Here is an 18,987-nt window from a genome sequence, read left to right on the forward strand (position 1 = left end):
TATTAAAAAAATTGTGAGTGAATCTTATTTCATTTTTATTTCCTTAAGAGGGATATTCCGGTATTGTCCTCCTTGACTCCCTAGTTCTTAAACTACATGAATCTGATGAAGTTTCTTTAAGTATTTAATACAGAAGGTGAGGGTGGAGTGTTTGGGGTAGATGACCTCTGAGGTCTCTACAAGCTCTAAATCTATGATTTTATTATCTTTCTCATAATCTACATTTTTTTTGCTCCTTGTGACTCAGAAAAGCTTTCAGTTCAGTGACAAAGAACGAATATGGAATATTTGCCTTGGAATCAGGAAAACCTGAGTTCAAATCCTGCCTAAGATTTACTAGCTGTGTGAATCTAGCTGTCCCTTAATCTTTGCTTACCTCATTTTTCCTCATCTGTAAAATTAGTATAATAATTGTACCTACCTCCTAGGGTTCTTGTGAGGACCAAATTAATTATCTAGTGCTTAGCACAGTGACTGGTACATAGTAGACACTATATAAAAGTTAGCTGTCATTATTATTATTGTTGTTGTTGTTGTTGGGGTGGTAGTGAGGATTAAATGAGATAACACACATAAACTGCTTCACAAGCATTGAAACACTATATATGCTATCACTACAATTCTTTGATGTTCTTTTCTTTTTTTTTAAGACTTGATCTCCCTATCTCTCCCTGACTAGAAGTGCAAGAATTATATTTAAAGATCTAGTCCTATTTCAACTGACACTGAAGCTTTTTTCTTTTTTAACCTGATATTTTCTGACTTGAACCTACTTTCCCTTTCTTGGTCAATCTGCTGTCCTTCCATTCCTGGGGTCTCACCATATTAAGGCTGACCTTAGTGTAGGCACTTGTTCTGCTTATCCCATTGCAACTCAGACGTCCTGAGTTCAATAGGTCCACCAGCCTTAGATTCCCCTGCAGCAGGGATAACAGTGTGTGCCACCATGTCCAACTTTGATCTCATTATTAGTAGCCAGAGGCAGCATGGTTTAGTGCAGGGGTCTCCAAAATGAGGTCTTAACCTAACTCCAAGAGACCTGTGATCAACTATTCTGAGGTTACATCTCAACCTCTCCACAACTGCCATCTCTACAATCACACATTCCCTTAGCAAACAGCATTTTCCCACAAAGCCCCTTTCCTCTGCTATGCAAGCTACCAACCCTGACCCTTCTGAGTCTGATGCCAGCCTCTCAGGGCAAGAATAATTTAATCAATGCCAAAGCATCCACAGTACTAGGGGCAACTGGAAAACTTTGTCCTCCGCCCTCCATCAGGAGACCCCAGAAGAAGCCTCAACTGTTCCTTTAGAGGCAGGCTCCACTCTGTTCTGCCCTGGCAACTCCATTTTCATTTTAGGTGGAACAAAGGGAGTCACATAGGAGTAACAAGCACTGGTGTGTTGTGATCTTTCCTTGAAGTTATTACAATATCTTTTTTAACCCTCACCAGATGCCAAAGCATAGGATATCCTGCTCAGCAGCCATAAATTCCATTTCAAGCCCTTTATAAATATTTGCATTGCTTTCCATTTAAAGGCAGCTTTCAATCAAGTAGACACTAATAAACGTTGAACTAGCTTTCCATTTTTAAAAAGTAGTAGACATAATACACTTTCAAGTTTATTAGGCATTATTAACATTTTCTCAAGAAAAACTCAATCCCCAATTCAATTCTCTTCATTCTGTCTGTCCAGGGCACCTCCATTCTTCTAGCCAGTCATTCAGGTTCACAACATCAAGGTTATCTTCAGCTCCTCACTCTTAGTCACTTCACATATCTAATCAATTGCCAAATCTTGCCATTTTTCTTCTACCACCACAATACCTCTCCCATTTCTCTCCTTCTCTCTACTCATACAACCTGCACCTTGTTTTAGTCCTTCAACACATCTTGCCTGGACTTTATTGTCTACCTCCAGTTCTCCCCTCTCTAAGTTATCCTCCCCATAAATGCCAACACAGTTTTCCTAAAGTCCAGTTCTAACAATGTCACTCCCCAGATCAATAAATTCCAATGGCCTCCTATCAAATATTCCATCTTTATCTCATTCTTTTCTAATGTATATTTTAAAATAAATTTTATAATATCAATAACTGGTATAATATTGCATAGGTACAATTTATAAATCATTTTACTCATATTTAGGATGAAATCTCAAAACTTTTTTTTAATGATGGAGTCTATAATGCCAGTATAGGCCACTGGCATTGGATAACAAGCTGGTCTTAGAGTTAGAAGACGTGGCCCAAAGAGATAATACAGAAAAAGACTTGTACAAGAATATTCATAGCTGCCCTCTTTGTGGTGGAAAAATAAATGGGAAAATGAGAGGATGCCCCTCAATTGGGGAATGGCTGAACAAATTGTGGTATCTGATGCTGGCAGAATATTTTGTGCTCAAAGGAATAATAAACTGGAGGAATTCCATGTGAACTGGAACAACCTCCAGGAATTGATGCAGAGTGAAATGACCAGAACCAAGAGAACATTATACACAGAGACTGATATACTTTGGCACAATTGAACGCAATGGACTTCTCTACTAGCAGCAATGCAATGATCCATCACAATTCTGAGGGACATATGAAAAAGAATACTATCTACATGCAGAGGAAGAACTGTGGGAATAGAGACACAGAAGAAAAACAATTACTTGATCACATGGGTTGATGGGGTTATGACTAGGGATACGGACTCTAAATGATCACTTAGTGCAAATATCAATAATAGGGAAATGGGTCTTGATCAATGATACATGTAAAACCCAGTGAAATTGCTTGTCAGCTATGGGAGGGGGTGGAAGGGGAAGGGAGGGAAAGAACATGAATCTTGTAACCATGGGAAAATATCCTAAATTAATTAATTAAATAACCCCCTCCCAAAGGAAGACCTGGGTTCAAATTCTGATGAAGCCATGGGCAAGTCAACAAGTGAAAATAATGAAGTCTTATAACCTCATAGTATTTATACTGTCTACCACAGAAATATGCAAAGGGAAATGTTTCATAAGCCTTGCAAATGCAGTATGGGCTCTAGGGCTTTTATCCTAACTTCTACTCAAACTTGTAAGTTGGATCCCCAGAGCCTGGCTGCTATATCTCCCCCTCAGGATTCTATGGATACCATTGAAGAGTTGAGGAGAGATTGTCTTTCCAGTCTATTTCAGGGCTATGTTATATTTGCAGTTTGATGCATTTATTGATTTTCTTTTTTATTGTTTACATTTACTAATTATTATAGTGCTTATTTACCCTGTTTTTCTTGTCTTGATTATTTTCCATCACTTCTAAGAATCTCTTGCAGGCTTCTCTTTGTTCATCATATTCATTGTGTTTTGTAGCACAAAAATACTCCATAACATCCCAGTACTACAATTTATTTAGCTATTTATCATTTGGTGGACATCTATTTCTACCCACAATCCCAGTTCTTTGCTTAAAAAGTACTGTTATAAATATTTTGGTGTATGTGGGAACTTTGTATTAATTGTTGACCTCCTTGGGGTATTTACCTAGCAATGGGATCTCCAGAAGAAAGAATATGAACATTTTAGTCACTTTCTTAGCTTGATTCCAAATTGCTTTCTAGAATATTTGACTCCAACAACATTGCATTATTGTTCCTCTCTTTTCCTCCACCCAAATAAGGTCTCTTAAAAAAAAAAGGCAGTCTGTTTCATAGAGCAGATGGGTTGGAGATGGTTGCTATAGAAACAATTGAATGTAAATTTTATTTTTCACAACACCCTGCTAAGATATTGATCAGAAAGGAGGAAGAAACCAGAACTCAAAGAGAATAAGACAAAAAAAATACAACAGAGATTTAGCTAGCAGGAAAACTGATGATTAGTGGCAAAATACTCTTGAAAGGATTTCACAGACAAATATTATTATATCAGAGGGAGATCATACCACTACATAACTGTTTCTTCTTCCTGTTTTACCATGAGATAATAAAGGAGACAAAAAAGTCAGAGAGTAAGTGGCAGCCTTCTAGCTTACCAGGAATGCTAGGAAGGTCAAGTAGGCTATTCTTCTTATTAGCTATGCTACCCTAAGCAGAATGGATAGATGATCAATCAATCAGTCATTTATTAAACACCTATTAGGTCTGGGGATCTGAAGCAAGCATAGGGGATACAAAGAAAAGAATAAAAATCTCTGCTTTATAGAATCTTGCTTGCCCTATTGAACAGGATGCATCTTATACATATAAAAATAGAATGAAAATACACCCATGTCAAGAGGGAGGCAAAAGCAGAACATGAAGAGCACACAGGCAGGAAAGGTTTCATGTAGAAGATGGTACCTGAAATGAATTTCAAAGGAAAGGAGGCATTCTAGTAAATGGAGGTGATATTACAGATATGGGAGTGGAAACACAGAGACTGCAGGCAAAATGACATGTGTGACAAACAGCAAGTAGGTTAGCTTGGCTCACCCATATGAAGAGAAAGAATGTCTAATAAAGGCCATACCAGGAAGAGCTTTAAATACGAAATCGATTAGATTTGATCAGAGAGGCAGTAAGTAACCACTAAAGTTTACTGAGCAAGGAGTGAGACATGGCCCAATCTGTTCTTCATGAAAGTCACTTTGGTGATCATTGGGGAAGATAGATAAAAGAATGGAAAAACCAAAGAGATTGAAATCAATGATAATTGTCTTTCAGTAACTCAAGAGGAAAGTGAGGAGGACCTAAACTCATAGCTATGAGTAAAGAGAAGGGCACAATCTCTCAATAGCTATCTTAGAATATGTATGGACACCAGTAGAGATGGTCTAACAAAGAAAGATTAGACTTGTATTCTGCTTGTCCCTAGATGACAAGACTAGGTAGAAATTCTCCAAAGAGACAAATTTAGCTTTAATTTAAGGCGAGGTCTTCCTTAAACTTGAGACTTCCCAAAAGTGGAATGGGACAGACTGGATGGGTAGTGGATTCTCCCTCCCTGGAGGTCCAATGAGAGGATGACAGCATGTTGGGTATGTATTAGGAAGGATTCTTTTGCAAGCGTGAGTTGGACAAGATAGTCTCTGAAATCCTTTCCAACTATGAAATTTTGAGAATCTGAAATTATGAAAATGACCTCAGGACAGGCTCTGACAAATAGCTGTTTTTCTTTAGCAACTCCATTTCTATAACCCCTCCTGCAACTTTCTAAAAGCCCCTCTGATGTTCTAGATTGTCATGATGCCTCTTAATTACCTGAAGTTTTTCAGGGTGGTACCTTATTCTGGCCTGCCCACCTCCAGAATTGTGCTTTCTTCCATCAAAGCTCCAGATTTTAAATATCTCAGCTAGTTATTAGACAAGACAACTTTCTAGTAGGGTGATTCATAATAAAATGTACATGACTATGTATTTAAATCTCCTAGACAAATTTGTGTTTTAATAGAATATCTTACTAATTCAATTTCATTTTTAATTAGTGACCTATAAGAAATGAGTAAAGGAGGGCCCATGTCCCCCCCAAAGCAAGCCATGACCATCTCTATTCCCATTTTGCCCTGCCATTCTATGCTAGCAAGAGAAGGACAATGAAACATGCAAACTTAAAGGGTTCCCCTTCATCTTGAGTAGTTCCATTTGCAAGAGGGAAAAATTGTTGCACATACAAAAAAGGATGGGTCAACTCTAAGCAAAATTTGAAAATAGACCAAGTTTCACAAATTTTAGAATAGAAAGGGACCTCATAGGCTTTGTAGTTTGATTTGTTAGCATCCTCCTCCTCCAAATATTCTATTAATACTAATAGTTCACAATTATAAAGTACTTTAAAGTATACAAAGTGCTTGATACATACAACAATATCTTTTTATTTTACAATATTTTCTTTTACAATATTTGATCCTCACAACAACCCTGTGAGACAGATTGCTACTATTATCCCCATTTTACACATAAGGAAAGAGACTAAGAAAATAAGTGATTTTCCCTAGGTTATACAGCTAGCAAGTATCTGAAGTGGGAATTGAATCTTAATCTATTTATTGTATACAACTTGTTATCTAGTTTCTTATTGAAAGGAATTCCTCTTTTTCATGTGCTGGTCCATTCTATTTTATAGAAAGCTAAAATTATTTGGAAATGTTTTGTGACACTCAATCCAAATTTGTATCTGAAATTTCTACCCACTACTCCTGATTCTCAGTCCAAACATAATAAGATCCTTTCTTTCCTCTCTTCTGCATGACATCCATTTAAATTTCTGAAGATAACTATCCTATTTCCCCTAATTTTCTCTTTTCTAGGCTAAATATTCCAAGTTCCTTTCCTCTATCTTGATAGGATATAGGCTCAAAATTCTTGATTATCCATTTCCCCTTCTTTGGATACTTTCCTCCTTATTGATATTCTTCCTAAATCATATTTCCCAGAACTAAATATAGTACCCAGATGTAGTCTAACAGCAGAAGAAAAGAGACTATCTTCTTATTCCAGAAGTTCTATCTGCTCTAATAAAGACCAGGATGGCATTAGCCTTTTTGGCTACCAAATCATCCTATTGGAATGTTCAGTGGAGGGGTAGAGGAGGGGGAGGTGATGATGATGTTATGAAGAAATAACCCTGTGATAAAAGTCAAATGATATACAGGCTAAAGATATGTGTTCAGGAGGAGACCTTATAGAGTACCCAACTAGTTCTCTCCACAACCCAGGAATTTGTCTTAAAATTATCATTTTTGTTTATCTGGGGGGGGGGGAAATCAACACTTCTTCAAATGTGAAACAATATCCTTTGGGGGCAATAGAGATCTGCTTGATCTTACAAACAGCTGGTAGACCAAAAACTGTGGTAGTAAGTGAACAATTCAGTTCTTTTTGTGAACAAAAAGCAGCACATAAAATGTTACCACCACTATCAACTGGGTATCTCTTTAGATGTTCTGACTTTAGTTTACCTTTTTAATTAATAGATAATGGAATCTCTACCTCAAATGGGCTTTATAATGACTTTTATTATCATGTCATATTATAATAATTAAAACAGCACACCCATTCTCCCCAATAGAAAAGGAGAGTTGATTTATGCTACCAAAATCTGCCATTCCTGACTGAGGGTTGGGTAGCCATTTCCTTTACACATGGCTGCTCACCACCTCCACCTCCTTCCCTGTAAGTAAAGGGGACTTGATGACTCCTACTGACTCCTTGATAGCATCATGAATGTGTCATTTGTTTCTGTGCTAACACTGTTTGAAAGAATCTGATCCTACCATCCCAGTGTCACAATGACTTTCCCCCACACTATGCTCCAACCCCAATTTTGTTTTCTTTCTTTTTAAGTTGTCTTTCCAATGGTAAGACATTGACTTTACTGACTAAATCTCTCTATTGCTCTCTGTGTCTGTCTCTGTGTGTCTCCTCATCTATCTCTATATCTGTCTGTCTGTCTGTCTCTCTCACACACATGTGCACACGTGCACACACACACACACACTCACTAAGGATGGCTCCATCTGGCGACAATTAACTCAGAGGGGTCAAGGATCAACCTTTGGTTCTGCCATCCCCAGGCTTTTTTACTTTAGTAAAATTACTTAATATTTCTGTGCTTCAATTCCTCCACCTGTAAATTAGACTTATTCCCAGAGTTTTGGTAGCTTTCCTCACTTGGTGGCCCTTTGGGGGATTTTTTTTTCCTTGTTAAAAACAGTTACAAATAGCTATTACTTGTGAAAGCCATAGCTGTAAATTTCAGAACCAGCTTTATATAGGTAGCTAATTAAAGGAAGGAGAAGTAAAAAATGGTGCCAACTCACATTTTGGAATAAACAGGACAGATATTCAGCAGGCAAAATGAGTCTTAAGCACTCCCAGCCTCCTTTTCCTTGACCCTTCCCTCTCTCCCTGGTGCCCCTTCACCCTATTGCCCTCACTTCTCTGAGAATCTGTTTTCTGGGGGGGGAAATCTCATAGCATTCATTTACACCTTACTGTGAGTTAAGTCACTGAGTTTCCTTTTCCAGGGGGAGGGAGTTTTAAGATTGAGCTCAACTTATACTGTATTAGAAGATTGTGAATAGCAAATGTAAGGTAGAGAGGGTATTTGAAGAAGAGGAAATATATCTCCCTATTGCCATTTTTCAGTTGTTTGAGTTGTGCTCTTCATGACTTTATTTGGAATTTCCTTGGCAAAGGTATGGAATATTTTGCCACTTCCTTCTCCACCTCATTCTACAGATGAAAGTCTGAGGCAAACAGGGTTAAGTGACTTGCTCAGAGTCACACAGCTAGTAAGTGCCTAAGGATAGATTTGAAATCAAATCTTCCTGACCCCAAATCTACTGCTTTATCCACTTACTGTACTACCTAGCTGCCTCCATAGATCTCTCTAGTGGTTTGATATTAGACCATGAAGTAACTATTTATTCTGCTTCACATAGACCCACCCTTACTCCTAGTATACACTTCATGTAGATTCATTACTCCAAATAAGTGTGCTCTCTTTCTCTAGTATCCTTGTTCAGACTGTCTCCCTCTTCTAGTCTTTTATCTCCTTTTCCCTTGCTCCTTTCCCTAGTCTTAATTCCTATTTGTCTTACATGGGAGCATAGGGAACTTGGTGGTCACCCAGCCCAAACCCCTCCTTCTATAATGAGGGAGCATACTCAGAGACAGTGAGTGATTTACCCAGTCATACAGAACTAGGATTTGAACCAAGCACACTGATTGCAAATCCATGACTCTCCATTGCCACTCTTTCCCAAACCTTCTCTCCTTCATGTGGCCCACAAACAGAAGCAAACTGATAAGTATTTGTTGATCTATTGATCAAACCATAGAATGTTTAATTGGAAGAGGTCTTCAAAATTATCTTTTTAACCCTCCTCAAGTTACAAATGAGGCATTTGAAGCCAAGAGGATGATAAGACTTTGTGAAGGTCACTCCACTGATAGTGCTTGTGTTAGAACCCAGGTCTTATGTTTTTCAGCCTAGATCCCTATTCCACAGCTGCTCTAGATAGATGTCTCTGTTCTAGACCAACAGCAAAGCCACAACCCAAGGCCAAGAGCAAAACCTTCTCTCTGCACCAAATTTGAATTTGGCACTCACTGTATTCCATTTCTGATTCTAAACATGTGTAGGGAATTTTGTGGCAGAAGTGACCCAATGACAACCTCCTCCTTCTTTGTTTTCTCCCCAGCCACCCAGGCTGAGATGACTGGCAGATTCTAATAGTACCAAAGGCAACTTCCTAGGAGAAGAATTTGTACAGTTGTTATAGGAAAAAAAGCAGAACAATAACAACAACAACAACAACAAAACAACAACAGCTCCATACTGTTTTTCCTGGTGGTCCTCATTCACTGCACCCTGGGCATATCCTTAGATCACCCACCCCAAAGGGATGAAACTCTACTAGTTTGCTATTCTTAGGTCCCTCAAAATCCCTCTTAGTTTTCAAAAGAAAAAATAACTGAGAAAAGTGGCAGGGCTGAGCTGTAGGGGGAAGGAAATGAGAAAAAGTGATCTAATATATAACAGAGGCAGAAACCTCGATGACGTCCATCTCAACCACAGTAAAACAATGGTGTGAGATGGAGCCAGCTGTCTTGCCAGGATCATGCATCTATTTGGCATCCCTTCCCCTCTAGTCAATAAAGTATTTCAGTAAATAAAAGAATGAAGCATCAGAAAGCTTCTATGAATAATGGAAGAGGACATTCTTGTACTAATGCAACCAAATGATGTCAACTATCATTTCATTCACATTCATGAGGCAGCTAAGTGGCATAATGGCTAGAGAACTGGACAGGAAGCCCTGAATTCAAATCTGACATCAGATACTTAGTAGTTGGGCGACCCTGGGAAAGAAAGTCAATTAATCCCTGTCTTCTTCATTTTCTTTATCAGAAAAATGGGTGTAATATCTATCCTATCACTTATCTCCAAGAGTTGTGAGAATCAAAATGAGATAATATTTATAAAGTGCCTTGCAAACTTTAAAGTGTTATTTAAATGCTAGTTATTTTTATCATTCATTATTTCCATTCTTAGGAAAGTAGAACTAGAGGAGAGCTTGCGGTTCATCCAGTCCAAATCTTTCATTTTATAGGTAAAGTAATTGATTCTGAGAGATTGAATAGAATAGTCAAAGTTACATGGCTCATTAATAGCACTGACTAGACTTCCAGTCTTAAGCTCAGGTCTCCGTATCACTCCCCTCCCTGCCATCAGCCCAGGCAAGTGACCTTTTCCTCATATATTGTCATCACTCCTCTCTCCCACAGAAAACAATAAAAAAAAACATGTAAACATACAAGAAAAATAATCTCTTTGAAAAAAAATTTTGTGTGAGTTTATACCTGTGAAGCAGACAGAGAGAAACAGAGGCAGAGAGAAAGTAGTCAGGCATTCATAGGAGAACTTAGCTGATAATATAATTTCCATGCTAATATTCAAAAGCAATCTTTTAAGGTTATTAATTCAGTCGTCAAGACAACGCAAGCATAAAATCAGGAGAAGAAATCCCAAAGCAATACAGGTATAACAGCCAGAGGACATAGGGGATATGGGTGGTGATGTTTTCCCCCTCAAGTTTATCTGAAGAAGCTAGGACAGGATGGAGACATATCCCTCTGATAACAAAAGCCTGGGCTCACCCTGTATCATGGAAGTTGTACAAAGGAAAAGTATTAAACTTAGTATGCTGCAGGCCAGAGTGATCCGAAGTACTAATTCTATTCATATGTCCCTTGATAACTGGGTTGGGGGAAGGAATCCAAAGGCAAAGTAGGCTTCATTTTAATAGAGCTGAGGTTTGTGTGCATGTCTAATCATGGGATCAGCAAATTACATGCCTGGTGCATGGACGGTATGACCTTAGTGGGATTTTGTAATAATTGAGTGTATTTGGGAGGAATGTTAAGTACTGAAAATAGACAAAATGGAGGCCAAGCTAAGAAGTCTTTGCTCTGAATAGATCAGTAGAAGTAAAGACTGACATTTTCTGATCATCTCCTAAGCTTGCAGCACCATCCTTGGCACTAAGAAAGAATAAAATATAAATTCCTAAAATATAATTCAATTAGAATCCTCATCAAACAACTCTTTTCATCAATGGGAAGCCTCTCAGAGGAAAGTCTTAGTGACTATTTGGGGGCAGAGAGTAAAACTTTTCTTTCTGAGGGATGTAGCCTAGAAACACTGAAGGAAAAAAGCTAGTGTGGACCTTTAAAATTTAATGAAGGATGATCTTCCCCCAAAGGAGTGATTAACATGTTCATAGCCTTCTCTTCAGAGTTCTCAGTACGGAGCATATGCCCCCAAAAAATTAAAGGCAGAAAGAAAAGTTCCATAAAAACCAAAATAGTCATTCTAGACTTTTCATAGTAGTAGTAAATAACCAGGAAAAATATACATGCTCATCAGCTCAAGAAATCAGAGAATAATAGGATTTCAGAATTAGTACTTACTGTCCAGAGAGAATGTGTGATTTTGTGGCTAAAATGCTAAGCTTGAAGACAAGAAGAAAACTATCCAAATCCCACCTCTGATATTCCCTAGTTGTATGTCCTTGAACAAGTCACTTACTTCTAAGAGACTCACTTTCCTCATCTGTAAAATGGTGCCAACAATCCCTATAATACCAATTTCACAGTGGGTTTGTCATGCTCTAAGTAATGGAGGTAAAGAACTTTGTAGACTTTGAAGCTCTGTATAAATTAAGTCAGTTGTTATCTTTATCAGAAGCTTCTGCAGACAGTCTTTGCACTCAAAGAATTCATAGTTTAGTGGAATAACTAGGATCTCTATCAATAGATAGTAGTTCCAGGGCAATCTGTGATAGCAGATTGGCAAATATAGGTGTTGTAATGATGTTCCGCTCATGATGGTCTACTGGCTTCCATTTGGGAACTCTCCAGAAAAGAGTTATTTGATGAAGATTCTAGTTGAATAATATTTTAGGGAAACATTCTTTCTTAGTGCCAAGGAAGGTGCTCCAACCTTAGGAGGTGATCAGAACTCTCCAGGAGCAGCTGGTCAGTAACCATCTCTAATCCTGGTCAGACATGGACCCAGGTCTTCTGCCCACTGCCCATACCACTATCATTCCTGGTGAGTGACCTTTCCATCAAAACATGCCCCTATTCCTCTCTCTTGTAGAAAACAGCAACACACATAAGAAAGAAAAATCTAATAGAGAGAAAATTGTGTGTACACAGGAGACAGCAGATCATTGAAGGGGAAGAGAATAAGCATTTATATTGTACCTACTATGTACTATGCACTGCCCTAAGAGCTGTAAAAAATATCATCTCATTTAGTCCTCACAACAACCCTGGGAGGGAGGGCTGTTATTATCCCCATTTTACAGTTGAGAAAACTGAAGCAAAGAGAGGTTGGGTTACTTGCCCAGTTCATATCTGAAACCAGATTTGAACTTATATCTTCCTGACTCTGGACCAATTGAAATGAACAGAAGTGGGAAACAGGTGAATCTGTATCATCTGGGTCTTTCTCCCTCTTCCCCTCATCATCCTTGACCTCACACTCATCCCTTTTACATTCTCAGCACTTTTTCATTCTATAAAAGTACAAATGATTAATGTTTTGAAACTTTATCCATTCCAATAGTATTTGCATTATTTTACAAAAATCAATGAATGCTACTTGAAGTCTAGTAAATGAGAGTCTTAATGTAAGAGGCTGAATGAAGTTCTAAAAGTACAGAGGTGTTCGGAGTGTCAGAGCCTTTCTGGGTCCTTGAAATCCTAACAGCAGTGGCAGCAGCCTCTGGCCCCGTGTGTAAGAAAGTCAACACCTGTTCCTTGGGACTCTCCCTAGCCAGACCTTTAACTCTAAATTCCTGCTCCAGACCTCATCTGCAATGACTTTTTTGATCCCTTGAGTGGTCTAACAAGCATTTGGATCCTGATTTGACCTACAATTTCCCCTGGAGGATACCTTTCATGGGAGTGTAGTGAGATTCAGAGGCTAGGCAGGGACCAATATACTCAAAAGAGATTGCCCGCTACAGGGTAAAAAATGATGAAAGCTTAAAAGGTAAGGACTGGGGGAAGTAGGGGAGTAACCAACAATATGAAATGATCCTAAATTCCTGTCTCATTTTTTCTTGTCTTTAATATATAAGCTGGAACCTTTTGTGATGAAAGGACTCTGTTCCCTAATCCATTACCTGAGGTTTAGTTTCTCATTATGCCTGGATGGCCAGTTCAATTAATAATTACCATGAGTAGAGAACAAAGTGATAATTAATAGTTATTATTTAGTGCTATTGCCATATATTAAACTCCTAATTATGGAAGAATGAGGGCACACCCAGAAGGAACTATGAATTCTAGGAGTCAAGTGAGACTGTGTACCTTCCCTTTCTTAGGGATCCTCTGAGTTCTCTTTCCATAGTCTAATATTCTTTATCATTGAGAAGAAATGAATTTCCATTCTTTCCAAACCCCTAAATGAAATTGAAGAAGAGAAGAGTGATAAGAGAAACACATTTACCTTCAGATGATGCCCTTTCAGGTCACCAAATAACTCTATAGACTGTGTTCCCACCACTAACTTTAAGGCCTAGAATAACCTTCTATGGTTCTCTGACTTCTGTCTGTGCTTTCAGAAAATAAATAACCCCTGTTGTAACTAGAAAGGGCTGCTGGGGCTTTGACCCCAAGAAAATTTATTTTTAAATAGTTTTATTGTTTCCTTTTGTTTTGTTTTTGTGCTAGCCATTTCCTCAACATTCCAACCATCCCATTCTAACCAGTACTGAACCATTCCTTCTAACCAAAACCATTTAAGCCAAACAATGTAGTAACCTCATTTGACAGTATACACTTTTGACAAACCGAAAGATCCATGCTCTGGGAAGAATTCCCTATTCAACAAAAAACTGCTGGGAAAACTAGAAAACAGTTTGGTAGAAACCAGGCGCAGACCAGCATTTCATGCCAAAAACCAAGGTAAAGTCAAAATGGGTACATGATATAGAAATAAAAGGTGATACCATGAACAAATTAGGGGAGCATGCAAAAGTTTACCTGCCAAATCTATGGATAAGTGAAGTCTTTATGTTCAAACAAGACATAGAAGACATTACCATATGTAAAATAGGTAACTCTGGTTACAATAAATTAAGAAGGGTTTGCATAAACAAAACCAATATAACTAAAATTAGAAGGGAAACAAACTGGAGGGGGAAAAAATTTACAGCAACTGTCCCTGACCTCATTTCACAAATATTTAGAAAACGGAGTTGTGTTTATAATACAAAGCATTCTTCAATTGACAAGTCATTAAGTGATATGAATAGCCAATGCTCAGTTGAAGAAATTAAAACTATCACTTGTCATAGGAACTAATGTTCTAAATTATCATTAATTAGAGAAATACAAATTAAAATAACTTTAAGTTACCACCTCACACTTATCAGGCTGGCTAATATGAAAGAAAGAAAGGAAAGAAACAAAGAAACAAAAAGAAGGAAGGAAGGAAGGAAGGAAGGAAGGAAGGAAGGAAGGAAGGAAGGAAGGAAGGAAGGAAGGAAGGAAGGAAGGAAGGAAGGAAGGAAGGAAAGGAAGGAAGGAAGGAAGGAAGGAAGGAAGGAAGGAAGGAAGGAAGGAAGGAAGGAAGGAAGGAAGGAAGGAAGGAAGGAAGGAAGGAAGGAAGGAAGGAAGGAAGGAAGGAAGGAAAAAATGTTGGAGGGGATGTGAAAAAATTAGGACACAAGACATTGTTTCTTTAAACACACACACACACACACACACACACACACACACACAACCTTCACCTTCCATCTTAGAATCAATGTGCCAAGGCAGAAGAGCGGTGAAGGTTAGGCAATGAAGATTAAGTGACTTGCCCAGGGTTAAACAGGTAAGAAATGTCTGAGGTCATATTTGAATCCAAGACCTCCTGCCTCCAGGTCTGGCTCTCAATTCAATGAATCACCTAGCTGCCTCTACTATTACACTGTTGGTGGAGCTGTGAACAAATACAATCATTCTGGAGATTAATTTGGAACCATGTCCAAAGGGCCATAAAACTGTGCATAATCTTTGGCTCAGCAATGCCACAACTAGGTCTGTGTCCCAAAGATATTAAATCTATTTGTACAAAAATATTTATAGTTGTTCTTTTGGGGGGGGAGGGGTTAAGTAAAATATTATAAGGATATCCATCAAATGGGGAATTACTGAACAAGCTGTGGTATAAGCTTGTAATGGAGTACTATTGTTCCATAAGAAATAGCAAAGAAGATGATCATTAAAAAAAAATCTGGAAAGACATATGAAGTGATACAAAGTGAAATGAGCAGCACCAGGAGAACATTGAACACAGTAACAATGGTACCATATGACAATCAATTGTGAATGACTTAACTATTATCAACAAGGCAAAGATCCAGGTCAACTCCAAGGGACTCATGATGAAAAACGATGTCTAGTGCCATAGAAGAAACTGATGGAGGCTGAGTATAGATTGAAGCATACCATTCTTTGCCTTATTCCCCCATGATTTTTTCTCTAGTGTAAGCAATGTCTTCTTTCACAACATGATGAATATGATAACACGTGTACAACCTATATTGTATTACCTGCTATCTTAATGGATGAGTGAGGATTAAGAGGGAACAAGAGAGCATCAATCTCAAAATGTCAGAAAATTATTAGTAAAAATTGAATTGATATATAATCTTGAAAATTTTAAATATAGAGGGATACCTATACTTTTGTTTATACTTTTTCTTGGTTCTAAAAATGTCCTCCTCCCACTAACTCTGCATCCCTCATTTCACCAGCCATCAAAATCCAACCCATTTAAGACAATTAGTACAAATGTGTCTTATTCTCATTTTAAGAGGCAGCTGGGTGACATAGCCTTGGAATTAGGGAAACCTGAGTTTGAATCCTGCCTCAGATGACTACTAGCTATGTGACCTTGTGCCAGTCATGATTTCTGTCTACCTTGGCTTCCTTGTCTATAAAATGGGGATGATAATAGCACCTACTTTATAGGACAATTATAAAGCTTAAATAAGTCAGCATGTTATCTTAGCAAAGTGCCTGGTACATAGTATATGTTTAATAAATATTTATTGATTGATTGATGTAAAGTGGATTGCAAACCTTAAGCTCAATATAAAAACTCTCTCTATATATAAAAGCTCTCTATAAAGGCAAGTTTTATAATTACTGCATCATAAGCTTTATAAAAACAAGAATTCTGAGTTATATAAACTTTATATCCTACTCTCCTACTAACCACTAGTATATAAAAACACATTCATATTTATATTCAGAGATGTTATCAATATAGATGTTAAAACATCTAATTTTATCATTTCATCAGTCTGGGGAATTCCTCTTATAGACATTCCCTTCCCCAGTGCAGATCAGAACCTCATCTGGAACCTATGGTCTTAGAGAGCACCAAGCATCCTGAAGTTAAATAACTTACCCACAAATCAGGCACCTAACTAGCAGGTATCAGAGGAAGGATTTGCACTTCACACCTACAGTTTTCCTGACAGCAAGGCCACCCTTCTACTCTCTGCCGCAAACTGAAGATGTTCAATAGATTTTTGATTACTTTAATAAGATAATAAAAAGATACACCAGAGAAGAGGTCTTATTTATATTCACTAATACTGTAGCTCATTTTCTCAATGAATCAGTTTCTTCCTCCAACTTAAGTCTCCAGTCTGCAGTATTTGAAGTTTTGTCATGCCTACATTCATGGGTATATTTGATATTTTTAATAACCTGGAAAAGCATTCCTGTTTGAATATAGTGTCTTCATAAGATCCTAGAGCACTTTAAAATTTTAATAATACAGGTTGTGGTTATGTGAGGAAAAAAATCTAAAAATGGCATTTAAAAACAAATGTATTGAGGTTTTAAAAGTACAGAGTCTGGACTGAAGAGCCCAGGCAGAAGGGGAAATGGAGAGAATTTCTGCCACTTGCCTATTTCATTAAACAATATAGGATAGAAATTGAAATTTTAAAAGAATGGAGAAGGGATTGTAAATGTCCCTATTTTTTATTTTTATTTTAGCTTGGAAAGTGCTAAAGACAAGCTCTCAATTGAGTGGTCTTTGAAGGAAAGTATCTACTCTAGAACCTTTGATTTGATCTTTATGCTTTAACGCCAGCTCCTTTAAGAAAATTCCAGTTTCCTACCCCCCAAGGAAATGCAATGTACCTAGAAAGCATGTGAAGCAAGAGTGACACACAGTGGCCAGACTCAGAAATTACATTAGCCTTACCCTGTCTTGGCTTCCCAGGCTCTCTCCTGTTGGAGACCTGTGAAATGGGAAGCATTTCTAAACGGTGTCCATGCTCTTCACCTAGTAAACTTCTTTATGCTGGGTTTTCTATGCAGATTTCCAAACATGATCCTGTTCATTTCCATTTTGGGGGGTCCAAATCTCTGATTCAACAGAAAGAGCTGCCAAAGTCACTTTTATTATCCTCTGTGTTGTAAAAGATTCTCTTCCTGTCAGAGAAGTCATTGGTTTTTAATGTCTGTACTCAAGTAGGAATCAAAAGCCCCTTCACTGTAGGCCCATAAAGGGAGCATTTTCCAGGGCTTTCCTTCTCTCACAATTTTAGATCCAGTTAATGGGAGTACCACATGCATATCCAGAAAGGAATATCTCTCTCTGTGTATGGAACATGTTGCAAATTCCAGGTCTAACTAATCATTCTGGTTTTCCATTTCTGTTTCCACATATCCACATGCTAGTGGATAAGCATGAGTTCTGAATACATTAGGTTATTTTTATTTTTCCCAGCTATATATTCCAGGCAAAAGGACAAAATTCACATTATTTGATCCCATGCTAAGAACTAGAAGAGACCAAAAGAATTACTTGCCTAAGTGTTTTTTTTTTTCAGAATATGGCTACTTGGTTAGGTCTCTGAACAGTTTTATCATGATAAAGTTATAATTTTCCAGATATTAAATGAGAATTTGGATTTTTCCTTTATCCCTTCTGAGGCAAGAACCAGAAGACCTGTCAGAGATCCCCCAAAGCAGTAGCCCTTATAACTTCACCCCCAAGTGATTCTTTTATTGTTTCTACTTTTCTTCCCTCTTAAACCATTTAAAAACAAACAAACAAACAAACAAAAGACAACTTTTCCTGGCTCTTCTTTACTTCGTCTCCACACTGAGAAATCAATCACACAAACAAACGAGAGGAAGAGGCCAGTTACTAAATCCATATCTTACTCAAGTAAGTTTCCCTGTTCCATTTCTCATTTTAAATTATGAAAGACTTTTTAGGGTTGAGAAGAGGAAAGGAAAGACACTAGAGTAAAGGGCCATTGCTGACAAACTGCTGAAATGCTAAAATCATAAGTAAGTTGATGAATAACTTTTTCCAATACCAAAGGCAAGGGAGGTCAGAGAATGAGGGAAGTGGAGGGGCAGGATGGGAGAGAGGAGACTAGTTGACATCACTGTTTTCCTCTGTAAATGCTAAACCTTTGGAGTTTTGTGTTGGTTTTTAAAATCATTTTCTCTCTTTCTTCTCCCTGATGGCCACGTAATCTGCACTCTAGGGAAGCCAGACACCAGACAAGTCAGCTATTCTGAAAATGCACAAACAAAAGAGCCCTCTTGGCAGTGAGAACCACATGAAAGTTCCCCGAATAGCTCCTCCTCACACTCGGACATGTTTTTCCAAGTGAGTAAGGCTGGTATGAGGATAGAAGAGAATTGGGCAAATGTGTCCAGTTAGAATTCATTAAAAGAACTAGAGCAACAAGACTGGAAAGGGATCAGGGAATAACCCTGACCAATGACAGCTCTGCTAATGGTTCCCAGCTATTCAAGGGCACATGAGTGATACCCATTAAATGCACGTGTAAGACATGGTGTGAGTTCTCTGTGTGCATCCAATGAAGACTAAACCCTTAATTTATTTCACATGCATTACACTCCTCTGCCTGGCATTCTAGCTTTAGCAAAGTTATGCCTTAAAAGGTTATACCAAACAGACTCA

The sequence above is a fragment of the Monodelphis domestica genome, chromosome 1 (genome assembly GCF_027887165.1).
Source record: "Monodelphis domestica isolate mMonDom1 chromosome 1, mMonDom1.pri, whole genome shotgun sequence".
Classification (NCBI taxonomy): Eukaryota; Metazoa; Chordata; class Mammalia; order Didelphimorphia; family Didelphidae; genus Monodelphis; species Monodelphis domestica.